The sequence below is a fragment of the Notolepis coatsorum genome (assembly GCF_963971535.1).
Source record: "Notolepis coatsorum genome assembly, chromosome: 18".
Taxonomy (NCBI): domain Eukaryota; kingdom Metazoa; phylum Chordata; class Actinopteri; order Aulopiformes; family Paralepididae; genus Notolepis; species Notolepis coatsorum.
In genome coordinates, this window is record NC_140182.1 from 31620722 (window position 1) to 31635130 (window position 14409).

The 14409-nt window shown below is 49.1% G+C and overlaps 1 protein-coding gene across 1 annotated transcript in view; it reads right to left on the reverse strand.

The window, feature by feature from the left end:
- znrf1 (zinc and ring finger 1) overlaps window positions 1-14409 on the reverse strand; it is a 171802-nt gene that overhangs the window by 41139 nt on the left and 116254 nt on the right. The window lies entirely within an intron of this gene.

Sequence of the window (14409 nt, forward strand, 5' to 3'; positions counted from 1 at the left end):
CATGAATGCATTGAATCAATTGTTTCTGATTATTGATTACCAATAACGGCATTCGTTATTGTAGCATCATACACTGATGTGTCATGATGTCATGATGTCATGTATGTTGTGTATGTCATAAATGTCACTATAAATTGAAAATGGGGGACCCTGATGTAAACAAGACAAACGTCTTTCTCTGGTCTGCATCCCCTTAACAATTGTGTGTATTGAGCCATACTGTATTGTACCCATTCTGCAAAAATAAAGTTTTCATTCATTCACCAGCTGGTTGGCTATGCTAACAAGGCCTGATCAGCATGAAATCGTTCTTACCTGTGGCCGGTTGGATCCCAAAAAGGATTTCCCAGTTATTGATCGCCATCTGGTAGATCGATATGTCCATTGGCTGATGCTATATTCCTTTACTGCATACTGAATTCTGCGTCGCAAAAGGTATTCCATGCGATCTGATGAAGGCATAGCTTCACGCTAACAGAAAAAGTAGGCCTTTACATCTGGTCTGAAAACAAGGAGTACTCCATTCTCGAGACAGCACCACTACCAGGATCTGGCCGGTAATGCACTTTTCCGAATTGTTGTGGGAGTTGTAGTATTATGTAGTATCACTTGGATTGACTTAATTATTGCCAATGCCTTTTGTAGACTACAATGTATTTTTTTCATAGAAAAAAAGTCACCGGCCACTGTGGCCACAGCCGAATTCTACCAGCATTTGGCCGGTGGTCAGGTGTTAATGTCAAGCCCTGCATACATACATACAGTACATATACGCACACATGTATATGATAATATACACACCACAAACTCAGAGAGACATACACTTTAACTTCAATTTGTCATCGTTTGTGTTGCGTCACCGTGTCCAAGGTCAGACCAAAAAGGTCATGGAGTATGAACAGAAGGGGGCGAACATCCACCCCTATAGGCCCCCCCCCCCCCCGAGGGAGCCAAACAGCACAGCCGAGTCATAATGTTTCATATCTAGGGTCTACATCCCAGGTCCTCTCGTCCCTTACAAAAATACAATGTTATGGTAAGTACAAAATATACTAGAGTACTGTACATATTTCTTCATCTAATCTGATAATTATGTCATAGGTCTGACACCCAAACCAGGAGACTACGATATAACAATTCGATTTGTTTTGTTTCAGAGATATGATCTTGTATCTTACACGGTCCCTCCCTCTGGAAAGAGTCTAAAATAAGATATGATCAGTGAATAATCTGTAGGCATAGTTGTAACTGTCTGGATATTGAGTGCAATATGTTTCCTTCTGCGATATTGCTCTCCCCTCTCTCCCTCTTTCCGTCTCAGTTGGTCACTTTCTCTTTCCTCCATCTTGCTCTTTGCCTATCAGTCTCTCTCTCCCTCTTTTTATCTGTATCAGTATCTCTCTCTTTCTCTTTCTCTCTCTCTCTCTTTCTTCATACATTACACATGCACACACTGTCTCGTACTTGTCTCTCTCTCTCTCTCTCTCTCTCTCCCTCTCTCCCTCTCTCTCTCTCTCTCTCTCTCTCTCTCTCTCTCTCTCTCTCTCTCTCTCTCTCTCTCCCTCTCTCTCTCTCCCTCTCTCTCTCAGCTATCCTCTCTCATGTAGTTTGGTCTGGTTAGTTTAGCACATAACAGATAAGGAGGGAGGAGGTGATATACAATCATAGAAATTCATAATTTGGTTTTGTTATTTACACTGAAAAAAACAACAACCAGACAGACACTAGGTAATTACGGCGCGCAATTAGTCCCCATAATGTGATATGAATGATCCAAACCACGGCGTGATCGTTTGTTCCAACAGCCCTTAGCTTGCTGAGTGAGCGACTCACCGGCAGGAAAAGAAACAAACTCAATTGGTTTCTCCTGGGTTTTTCTCTTTTTTAATCATGTCAACCCTTTCACTGCCACACGACAGGCAACTATCACACAACCGACAGTCGAAAAGGGTTAACCTTCTGTCGTGTGGCAGTGAAAGGGTTAACCGGCTGTCGTGTGGCAGTGAAAGGGTTAACCTTCTGTGTATCGTCGCAGTGAAATGGTTAACCGTTTGGTAGTGCGGCGGTGAAAGGGTTAAAGGTATTTGTCGGCTAGGTGTAATAATACTGGTTTGCAATGAACTTGCAGACGGAACCGAATGACAGCTTTTTACAACTGTTGTTGTAGCTTATAATATACTGTATATTTCTGCAATGTGATATCGAGCGGGGAAACGGTTTTGTTTTCTTTTCCCCAACAGGCTCCTGCCGTCTGCCGTGCCTGTGTGTGTGCGTGCGCCTGTGTGTGTGTCACGACTGTGACTGTCAGCTCCAGTTATAACCCCGTGTCTCCCCGTCTCCTGAGAGCCGTCTCCTCTTGTGTCTCTGCACAGGTCCCACAGATGTCCCGGTGGTTCTCCCAACGTGCAGTCCTGTGTGTCCTCACCCCCAGCTGTCGTCAAGCAGGCGTCACCCCCTTGTGTATTTATTTACGTGTGTTCCCCTCAGTTGCAGTAGTCTTTGCCGGATTGTTAGTCCCTGCCTGTGGTTTCTAGCTGCTACTTTGTAGTCGTTATTTTGGTTCGTCTGTTCTGCCATTAGTGAGCTCACCCTCTTGTGTTGCTCTGACCACCTGCCTGTCTGACATTAAATACACACTAACCATCTGAATCCTGCCTGTCTTGTCTGCACTTGGGTCCACATCTTCTAACTCTGACCAGCTCCCAGTCTGGCCGCTACAGTGTGTGTATTTGCATCATCCACGTGCACAGATTCAGCTCACGTTGAAGTCTACTGAACTGCTTACAATTTACACATAGTTATAGTATTTATAAAGTATTTATAAAGATACTGCAATACAATTTAGTTTGAATGAAATGGGAAACAAACGTATCTGAAGTAGAGTGATAGTAGAGAGACAGTAGAGTGATATTACAGTGACAGTAGAGTGATATTACAGTGACAGTAGAGTGATATTACAGTGACTGTAACTGAGGGGTACAATTCCCTGACTGTATTACTAGATATGATACTTACTACCACTACCTTTGTACTTAATATTCGGCCACCCAGTACTCGGCATAAATATATTATGATGAACACTGTCACGTAGATGAAACGGATCCAACACAAATGTACGAATTAGAAATAGGTCTTTATTTCTACACAGCGATGGTGTGTAGAGCAAGCACTTAATCAAATCAATCACATTTATGAATGGGAATTAGTATGCACTTTTATGGCAAGAGTATTCGTCGGTATATCAATAGAGAATGTCCAATCTCTGAAGGCGCAGGTGGTACATATACGACCTGGAATAGTTAAGGAATAACAGCAATGGTACTTTAATGATTATAGACTGGATACACTAGGGGGGGTTAATCCGGTCGCTTGTAAGCCGACAGGAGTAGGAAGGGGGGGGGGGGGGGTAGAGTCCGACTGCCTCATCCGGCCAAGGGTATCCCAGGTGAACCCACTGTAGTGCCGTTCAATGCGCCGGCGATCCTTGGACCACAGATGAAAGCAGATAGACTCTTTGTGGGCCGGCGTCCTCCGGTCCACGGAGGAGAGACGTGAAGCGACCTCGTCTTGCAGAGCGTCTCCTCACCTTGCGTCCTCTCCAGGGGGGGGGGTTCCAACACACGGCAGTGTCGGGGGTCTTTATCCATGGAATAATCAACGTATACAAAGCATAATCCGTGCCTGGGAAGGCGGGCTGTCGTCGGTAGAATAATCCGGTATACAGGTCCACTCGCTCGTCGGCTCTGGGGCTCCTCGGGTGCAGCTTCACGTGGGGTCAACCACCCTGGATAAGCAGCCAGTTCTCTGCCCGAAACGATGGGGTACTGACTACGGTAGTATTCTCACCGCACGAAGCACTATATATTAACAGACTATTATTAGCTTAATAGACTACGTCCAACTCGACGATATAGTGCCAAATATGACTATTCAAATATTAATATACACGATGTCTCAATACCGATGGTAGGCGAACTTGGCCTTACTCCCACACGTGGCGTCGCGGGGAGGCTTTACGTCTGTGACTCTATTGGAGGGTAAGAAACTGGACTGAAAAGGAAGTCCTACTTTAGTAGCGCAGTATATATACGCACTATGAACAAATAGTCCCATTAGTGGTGCGGTAGCCAGATTCCTACGCGGAACTAGGACTTGTTCGTACATGTTGAGCGGTACGTTTGAACTGGGTCTGGGGGTATGGCAGCCTGGCACCAAGGTCTCGACCAATAGTAGAATGGAGACTATTATGGGATGTTCAGTAGGCTAGAATGGATATTCAATGCATATTGTACAAGGAATATACAAGGGATATCAGGGAATATTAGAGAATATACAAATACAATTAAATATATATATATAAATAAATATATATATTCGGTTTAATCTGGCCCTTCACAACAGCCACCCCGTGATTGGTCCCAGACCTAATCAGTTAAACAGAGACAGATTAATCGCGTTGTCTATTTACACATAAGGGTTTGCTGTAGGGGTCAGTCAACTTCACAAAGTCATAGGGTTATAGGGTCATGGTCATCATCGATTGTGTCTGGGAGTCGGGGCAGTTCTATGAGCCTCGCCACGGGACGGGTGTAAGTGCGACCCTGGACAAGCACTTCAGCTGCTCGGACCTTGCCGTCGGCACCGGTGATCACTTTGCTTACGCGGCCGGCCGGCCACATAGCTCTGGGCAGTGATTGATCAATAATCATGACGACTGTTCCTTCTGTCAAATTGTCTCTCTCCTTTACCCACTTCTGGCGGGTCTGTAGAGACGGTAGGTAGTGCAGTAGGAAACTGCTCCAAAACTTGTCGGCTAATACTTGGCTGTACCTCCACATTCGTCGGCCGTTCGCTTCTTCAGGCCGGTACATTGTCTGGGGTAATGCAGGATCTAGCCGCCCCATCAGGAGTGTGTTGGGGGTAACTGGGTCGATATCCGCCACATCACTGGAGACATATCCGAGGGGCTTCGAGTTAAGTACTCCCTCAATCTCCGTGAGGACTGTCATTAGGACTTCTTCCGCCACAGTCTGGGCCCCAAGTACTGCGTACAGGGCTGTCTTTATGGAGCGCACTTCTCGTTCCCAAGTGCCACCGAAGTGGGGTGCGTTTGGGGGGTTGAATTGGAAATCAACCTGTGCTGGAGCGAGGTGGGTCTTAAGTTCTGGGCCCATAGCTTGGAAGCTCTCTCTCAGCTCTCTTTCGCCGCCTTTGAAGTTTGTCCCATGATCGGACAATAGGGTAGACGGTCTTCCTTTCCGTGATGTGAATCTACGGAAGGCCATAAGGAATGAGTCTGTGCTCATGGTCGGGAGAAGCTCGATGTGTATCGCTCTGGTGGTCATGCATTTGAATACAATACCCCACCGCTTCTCGGTTCCTCTTCCTTTCTTTATGTGCAGCGGGCCAAAGCAGTCCATACCCGTTGAGTGGAATGGCTTGTCACTGATTCGGAGGCGACATGGAGGAAGGTCAGCCATCCTTGGTATGCTGGGCTGCGCGCGCCACTTGCGGCAGTCTAGACATGTTCGCTGGAAGCGTCGTACCGCCTCTCTTCCTTGTAGGATCCAGTAACGACGTCTGATTTCCGCGAAGACTCTTTCTGCTCCTGCGTGATGTACATCCTCATCGTATTTCTTTATAATCAGGTCTGTGACCTTGTGTCGGCTGTTCAATACGATCGGGTATTTAATGTCATCCGGTAGATTGGGGGCTCTGCGTAGGCGGCCACCCACTCTGATGAGGGTATGAGCGTCGCTCTCGGGGGCCAGATGAATTAATCTGCTGTCGGATGGGACGGGCTTTCCTCCCTGTAGACCGGCCAATTCATCGGGGAACGAGTCTCTCTGGGCTCGCTGCAGTAGAAGCAATTCGGCTTCCTCGTAGTTAGCTGCTGACATATCAGCGGGGGACTTGCACTCCGGGTGGTACCGCAGGAATGTTCTTTGTTGTGCACTCTCTATGGACGTGCAATCGTCTATGTTAGGGTCGGTGGAGGCTACGGTGCTCAATCCACAGAACACAGACTTCTTATTTTCCACCTCCTCTGGACTTGCTTCCCTCGGGATAGGCATGGGCCACTGTCCTTCCGGGAGTCTTAGGAATGCGGGGCCGTCACTGTAGACATTGCGACGGGTGAGGTCATCTAGGGGCATTCCCCGGGTGATGACGTCAGCTGGGTTCTGTTTTGTATCAACGTAGCGCCACTCTGTTTCTCCGGTTAACTCTTCGGTTAAGTCTTGAATCTCGGTGACTCTGACTCCCACGAAGACTTTGTACTTGCATGAGTCCGATTTGATCCAGGCGAGTACTGTCGTGGAATCTGACCACAGGATTGTTCTAGACACCGGTATGGTGAGCTCACGTTGGATGAGCGTGGCTAGGTGCGCTCCGGCTAGGGCTGCGCAGAGCTCTAGACGTGGGATAGATTGTTGCTTGCGTGGGGCTATTCTCGAGCGGGCGAGGACAAATGCTGTGTAGATCTCTCCCCCCTTTTCTTGGGCCCGCAAGTAGGCTACTGATCCGTATGCGACCTCTGAGGCGTCACTGAAGACGTGTAAGTCCATTTTACATGTCTCTGGCCTCACCGTGGGTGGGAAGTAGCTTCGGCGCATATTAACGCCTGGGAGTGAGTGGAGCTCCATCTCCCACTCTCTCCAGGTGGATGCAAGGTGTGCGGGAATGGGGTCGTCCCAGCCCTGGTCCTTGTCCCACAATGCTCGTACAATCATTTTTGCCCTGGTGGTGTACGGTAGAATACATCCTAGCGGGTCATATTGTCGGGCGAGTGTTGTGTACACACTCCGTCTGGTGGTCGGCGCCGCCGCCGGCCTTCCCTGCTCCGTAGTCAGGGGCTTGTGTCTGTAGTGAAGCGAATCTGTTTTGAATCGCCACACCAATCCCAGGGTCATCTCCTGGGCTTCTCCCGGGATTGTAGCCATCCAGGTCTCGCTGCTGGCTGCCTTGTCCTCGGAGGAGAGGCTGCGCAGTACTTGCGGATCGCTGCTGGCCCACTGCCTGAGATCAAAGCCGCCTTTGATCAATGAGGCGCGGAGTTTAATCAGGAGAGCCTCGGCTTCTTCCTGGGTTGAAAGGCTTTGTAGACAGTTGTCTACGTAGAAGCTGTTCTTTACGCTGTGTCGGACCTCTTCGTCCGCTGCTGGGTCCTCTGCTACATGTTTCTGTAGTGCAAATGTAGCACAGCAGGGGCTGCACGTCGTTCCGAAGGGGAGGACTTCCCATTGGTAGATGGCTGGGTGCTCATCTCCTGGCTTCTCTCTCCATAGGAACCGTAACAGGGGCTTGTCCTCCTCTACTACTCTCACCTGCAGGAACATTCCTTTAATGTCCCCGCTGATGGCCACCTTTTCCTGGCGGAAGCGGAGTAGAACGCCGAGTAGGGAGGGGCCGAGTGTGGGACCGGGCAGTAACTCTTTATTCAGATTTTGGGATCCGATCTGGTAGCTGCAGTTAAATACTATGCGGTCTTTACCGTTGTGATGGACCTTGTGGTGAGGCACGTACCACGATTCAGTGGTCTGGTCAGCCTCTTTAATGTCCATCTTTGTGACGTGTCCCGCTGTGATGAGCTTCTCAATCTCAGCGCGGTATACACTCTCTTGGGCGGGGTTCTTGGCTAAGCGCCGCTCCGTGTTCAGCAGGTACCGTTCTGTGGCGTCTGTCTTGGCGTGGAAAGTAGGCATTCCTTCTCGCCGCAGGAGTGGCGTGGCGTATCTCAACACGCCGTTGACCGGGACTCTCTTGGTCCCTGTCTCGAGGAGGTGAATGGCGTAAATGTCATCTTTAGAGCGAATGTCTTTCTTTCCGTTCTTAAAGGGCATTTGTTCCAAGGTCCATAACCGCTCTACGTGTTGCAGGAGTGCGGTTTCTCCCTCTGTGACTCGGGAGTGGAGACATCTAGTGGCTGTGCTTCGGTTGAGAGATTTGGCGAGCGGGCCTTGGAGAGTCCATCCCAAACGGGTCTCGACTGCTGCAGGACAGCCTCGGGGTCCGGTATGAACCCGGTCTATCGGGACAATGAGGTCTGCATGGTCGGAGCCTATCAACAGGGTCGGCATAGCATTGTCTATGAGCGGGATCGGTAACTTGCGCAGATGTACATATTTCTCCATCAGCTTGGCGACGGGGTATGTGTACCGCGACAGTCCTATTTCTTGGCTGGTGAAAGCGTCTGTAATCTGGTACCGTCGCTCAGGCTGGCCGCTTGCTGCGATAGAGAATGAGACATTCTCGCCCTTTATCGTCTTCAAATCTCGTCTTATTGTCCGAATTGTCATTTGGGTTTCGCTTCCCCGCAGCCCTAGCTGGGCCGCAGCGGAGGCGAGCAGAAGGGTCTTCTCTGACCCGTCATCGAGGACGGCGTAAGTGTCCAGGACTTTATTCTGGTAGCTTAGTGTCACACGCACTACTTTTAGGAGTACTCGGGCTCCACTGCTGCTGGCGGGATCGATGTACATGACGCTCGCTTTGCTGCTGGATGGTGCGGGTGAAGGGCGCCGTCTGTTACTGTCGTGAAGTATGTCCAGATGGGCTCCATCGCACTTGGTGCACCTTTTCTTTAAGCGGCATTCGGCTGCCATGTGTGAGCGCGCACAGCGAAAACAGCGCTTGTTGGACTTTATCCATTGACTTGCTTCCTCCGCGTTCAGCTTGGGGAAGGAGTCACATTGCGCTAGCCAGTGTTCTTTCTCACAGTAGGGGCACACTATCTTCCACTTCTCCGTTCTGGAGGGGGTACTGGGGCTCCTGCTGCTCGGTACTGACTCCGATTGGTGCATCACAGTCACCGATCTTCTTCCATCATTTAGTCGTCTGGTTCCTTCTCTGGAGCCAGGGGTGCTCCGTCCGAATGTATCTAGCCGTAGGCTGCTGACTTCTCTCGCCAGGAAGTCTGCTAGATCGAGGAGGTTCGGTTCGGGGCCATTCGGGTCTCGGTGGTCTCTCTGCCGCCTAAAACGCTCCTGTCGAGCGGGCGGCAGCTTCTCCAAGATCCTTTCCACATTTGAGTTGGCGTAAAGTTCATGCCTCCCCTTCTCTCTCTGCGCTCCCAACATCCCTACCAGGGACTGCACTCTGATGGACAGGTCGTCCAGTGCTCGATTGTCTATTGCTGGGGGTAAGCGGTCGATGTGTCGGATCTCCTGGATCACGTAATCCCATATGCGCCCATACCTCTGGTCCAATGCTACCAGCGCTGCTGTGTATGGGGTGGTGGAAGTCGCGTAGGCGAGCGCTATATTATGTGCGCGGGGTACCTTTAAGTGCTTCAGTAGGATGGCGTATTTATGGCGTTCATCCAATACATCCACCAACATGGTCTCCAGACACATGCGGAGTTCTGTATACTGGGCCCGGTTCTCTTGGGTGAAGTCGGGTACCATAGGCGTGCCAATGTATGACGCTGACTGTGGATACATCGGCGAGCGTTGGGGGAGAGGCCTCCTAGGCGAGTCTCCTCCCGCTCCTTGGTATGGGCTGGTACCGGCAGTGTACCATGGCCCGCTTGTCCAGGTGCTGTTCCTCGGTGCGGGTCGTGCGTCGTGCTCACCCGTGTATAGAGTCGGGGGTCTGTAGCGCAGCTCCGCGGGAGTATAGCCTGGGCTGTACCGGACCTCCTGGTCCGGTAGAGTACTGTGCTGTCGTCGGGCGTGGTTCTCCTCCTCTTCCTCTTCGTCTTCAGTTAGGTCATCCAGTGCTTGTAGTCTCTGGTTTAGCCTCTCCACAGGATATGCTGCTCCTTCCCGGTTGCTAGGTCTCGCTTGGACCGGTGGGGGGAGGTGGTCTGTGGGGGGTATAGACCTCGTCTGTTGGTCAAGTTCAGGGTTGTTTACTCGGCTAGGGGATGCCGCCCTGGAGGTGTGTCTAGACGAGTTCCTGGAGCCTCTGGCGGAGGGAGAGGGTGTTGTCCGTCTGATCAGCTGTTCTATTAGTTGCGCTTGCTGTCTGTCGCGCTCTGCGTCCCGTAGAGCACCAGCAGCTGCTCGCTGGCTGTCTGCTCGGTCTCGGGCCACATTCTCTTCTCTCTGAATGCGTCTTATTTCTAGACGTATATGCTCTTCTTCGCTCCGCTGCTGGATCTGCAGTCGGTCGCGTTCAGCAGCGGCGTTCAGGCTGATGAGGAAGGCCTGCTGTAGGGTCCTCTCTGCCTCGCTGGGAGAAGGCGGTTGTATAGGGGAGCCTTCCCTCGGGGTACTCCTTGCGGAGCCTTGGAGCTCTATCTCCACGGTGCTCTCCCCGTCTTCTTCCGTGCCGAGTTCTCTCTCGGTAGCGTTGTATTCCTCCCGGGACTCATCGGGGACTACTTCTTCAGTACTGGCGGGGTGTGAAGTCATGTCTGGTTCCCACTGGTCCCCACCGTGAACTTGGTCAGTTACATTAGAACCCGTAGGGGCCTCTATGGTCGGGGTAGTCTGGGCGTTGGGGTTAGACATACTTTTACTTTCTAGTTTTACCGCGTTTACTGTTAGTAGAAGACTAGGTTGTTGACTGACAGCGTAAGCCTCTAAGTACTGAGGGAGCCGTCGTTCGCGCTGCGGGCGTTGGTTAGGAGGATCGTTTCGTGGAGTGTTCATCATAGGCCATTTCAATATTAATAACACTATATTAATATTACACTAATTACCCTCCGGCTCGAAGGACCAATTGTAACTGAGGGGTACAATTCCCTGACTGTATTACTAGATATGATACTTACTACCACTACCTTTGTACTTAATATTCGGCCACCCAGTACTCGGCATAAATATATTATGATGAACACTGTCACGCAGATGAAACGGATCCAACACAAATGTACGAATTAGAAATAGGTCTTTATTTCTACACAGCGATGGTGTGTAGAGCAAGCACTTAATCAAATCAATCACATTTATGAATGGGAATTAGTATGCACTTTTATGGCAAGAGTATTCGTCGGTATATCAATAGAGAATGTCCAATCTCTGAAGGCGCAGGTGGTACATATACGACCTGGAATAGTTAAGGAATAACAGCAATGGTACTTTAATGATTATAGACTGGATACACTAGGGGGGGTTAATCCGGTCGCTTGTAAGCCGACAGGAGTAGGAAGGGGGGGGGGGGTAGAGTCCGACTGCCTCATCCGGCCAAGGGTATCCCAGGTGAACCCACTGTAGTGCCGTTCAATGCGCCGGCGATCCTTGGACCACAGATGAAAGCAGATAGACTCTTTGTGGGCCGGCGTCCTCCGGTCCACGGAGGAGAGACGTGAAGCGACCTCGTCTTGCAGAGCGTCTCCTCACCTTGCGTCCTCTCCAGGGGGGGGGGTTCCAACACACGGCAGTGTCGGGGGTCTTTATCCATGGAATAATCAACGTATACAAAGCATAATCCGTGCCTGGGAAGGCGGGCTGTCGTCGGTAGAATAATCCGGTATACAGGTCCACTCGCTCGTCGGCTCTGGGGCTCCTCGGGTGCAGCTTCACGTGGGGTCAACCACCCTGGATAAGCAGCCAGTTCTCTGCCCGAAACGATGGGGTACTGACTACGGTAGTATTCTCACCGCACGAAGCACTATATATTAACAGACTATTATTAGCTTAATAGACTACGTCCAACTCGACGATATAGTGCCAAATATGACTATTCAAATATTAATATACACGATGTCTCAATACCGATGGTAGGCGAACTTGGCCTTACTCCCACACGTGGCGTCGCGGGGAGGCTTTACGTCTGTGACTCTATTGGAGGGTAAGAAACTGGACTGAAAAGGAAGTCCTACTTTAGTAGCGCAGTATATATACGCACTATGAACAAATAGTCCCATTAGTGGTGCGGTAGCCAGATTCCTACGCGGAACTAGGACTTGTTCGTACATGTTGAGCGGTACGTTTGAACTGGGTCTGGGGGTATGGCAGCCTGACACCAAGGTCTCGACCAATAGTAGAATGGAGACTATTATGGGATGTTCAGTAGGCTAGAATGGATATTCAATGCATATTGTACAAGGAATATACAAGGGATATCAGGGAATATTAGAGAATATACAAATACAATTAAATATATATATATAAATAAATATATATATTCGGTTTAATCTGGCCCTTCACAACAGTGACAGTAGAGTGATATTACAGTGACAGTAGAGTGACAGTAGAGTGATAGTAGAGTGATAGTAGAGAGACAGTAGAGTGATATTACAGTGACAGTAGAGTGACAGTAGTGACAGTAGAGTGAGAGTGGAGTGATAGTAGAGTGACAGTAGAGTGACAGTAGAGTGATAGTGGAGTGAGAGTAGAGTGAGAGTAGAGTGATAGTAGAGTGACAGTAGAGTGATAGTAGAGTGAGAGTAGAGTGAGAGTAGAGTGACAGTAGAGTGATAGTAGAGTGAGAGTAGAGTGAGAGTAGAGTGACAGTAGAGTGAGAGTAGAGTGACAGTAGAGTGAGAGTAGAGTGAGAGTAGAGTGAGAGTAGAGTGACAGTAGAGTGAAAGTAGAGTGACAGTAGAGTGACAGTAGAGTGAAAGTAGAGTGACAGTAGAGTGAGAGTAGAGTGAGAGTAGAGTGAGAGTATAGTGAGAGTAGAGTGACAGTAGAGTGAAAGTAGAGTGAGAGTGGAGTGACAGTAGAGTGAGAGTAGAGTGAGAGTAGAGTGAGAGTGGAGTGACAGTAGAGTGAGAGTAGAGTGAGAGTAGAGTGAGAGTAGAGTGATAGTAGAGTGACAGTAGAGTGATAGTAGAGTGAGAGTAGAGTGAGAGTAGAGTGACAGTAGAGTGAGAGTAGAGTGAGAGTAGAGTGAGAGTAGAGTGAGAGTAGAGTGAGAGTAGAGTGACAGTAGAGTGAGAGTAGAGTGAGAGTGGAGTGAGAGTAGAGTGAGAGTAGAGTGACAGTAGAGTGAGAGTAGAGTGACAGTAGAGTGATAGTAGAGTGAGAGTAGAGTGAGAGTAGAGTGATAGTAGAGTGAGAGTAGAGTGAGAGTAGAGTGATAGTAGAGTGATAGTAGAGTGAGAGTAGAGTGACAGTAGAGTGACAGTAGAGTGATAGTAGAGTGAGAGTGGAGTGAGAGTAGAGTGAGAGTAGAGTGTCAGTAGAGTGACAGTAGAGTGAGCGTAGAGTGACAGTAGAGTGAGAGTAGAGTGTCAGTAGAGTGAGAGTAGAGTGATAGTAGAGTGAGAGTAGAGTGATACAAGAGTGAGAGTAGAGTGAGAGTAGAGTGAGAGTAGAGTGACAGTAGAGTGATAGTAGAGTGAGAGTAGAGTGACAGTAGAGTGACAGTAGAGTGAGAGTAGAGTGACAGTAGAGTGAGAGTAGAGTGACAGTAGAGTGACAGTAGAGTGAGAGTAGAGTGACAGTAGAGTGAGAGTAGAGTGTCAGTAGAGTGAGAGTAGAGTGAGAGTAGAGTGACAGTAGAGTGAGAGTGGAGTGACAGTAGAGTGATAGTAGAGTGAGAGTAGAGTGATAGTAGAGTGAGAGTAGAGTGAGAGTAGAGTGACAGTAGAGTGAGAGTAGAGTGTCAGTAGAGTGAGAGTAGAGTGAGAGTAGAGTGATAGTAGAGTGAGAGTAGAGTGACAGTAGAGTGACAGTAGAGTGAGAGTAGAGTGAGAGTAGAGTGTCAGTAGAGTGAGAGTAGAGTGAGAGTAGAGTGACAGTAGAGTGACAGTAGAGTGAGAGTGGAGTGACAGTAGAGTGATAGTAGAGTGAGAGTAGAGTGACAGTAGAGTGACAGTAGAGTGAGAGTAGAGTGACAGTAGAGTGAGAGTAGAGTGTCAGTAGAGTGAGAGTAGAGTGAGAGAGTAGAGTGACAGTAGAGTGACAGTAGAGTGACAGTAGAGTGAGAGTAGAGTGAGAGTAGAGTGAGGGTAGAGTGACAGTAAAGTGTCAGTAGAGTGAGAGTAGAGTGAGAGTAGAGTGACAGTAAAGTGTCACTACCACACTACATAAGGTTAACCCTTTCCCTACCACACTACGGACGGTTAACCCTTTCACTACCACACTACATAAGGTTAACCTTTCACTGCCACACGACAAAGGGTTAACCCTTTCACAACCACACTAAATAAGGTTAACCCTTTCACTAACACACTACAGACGGTTAACCATTTCACAACCACACTAAATAAGGTTAACCCTTTCACTACCACACTACATAAGGTTAACCTTTCACTGCCACATGACAAAGGGTTAACCCTTTCACAACACACTAAATAAGGTTAACCCTTTCACTACCACACTACAGACGGTTAACAGTCTGTAGTGTGGTAGTGAAAGGTTAACCTTCTGTAGTGTCGTAGTGAATGGGTTAAACTGTAGCTATGTTTCATGGAACTTTTCCATGTACTGTGATCACATGGATCCCGCTGGAGGGATCATTAAGTTACAGTAACCAGCTTGTGCCTGAAACACACTGAGAGTGAGACCAACAGCACAG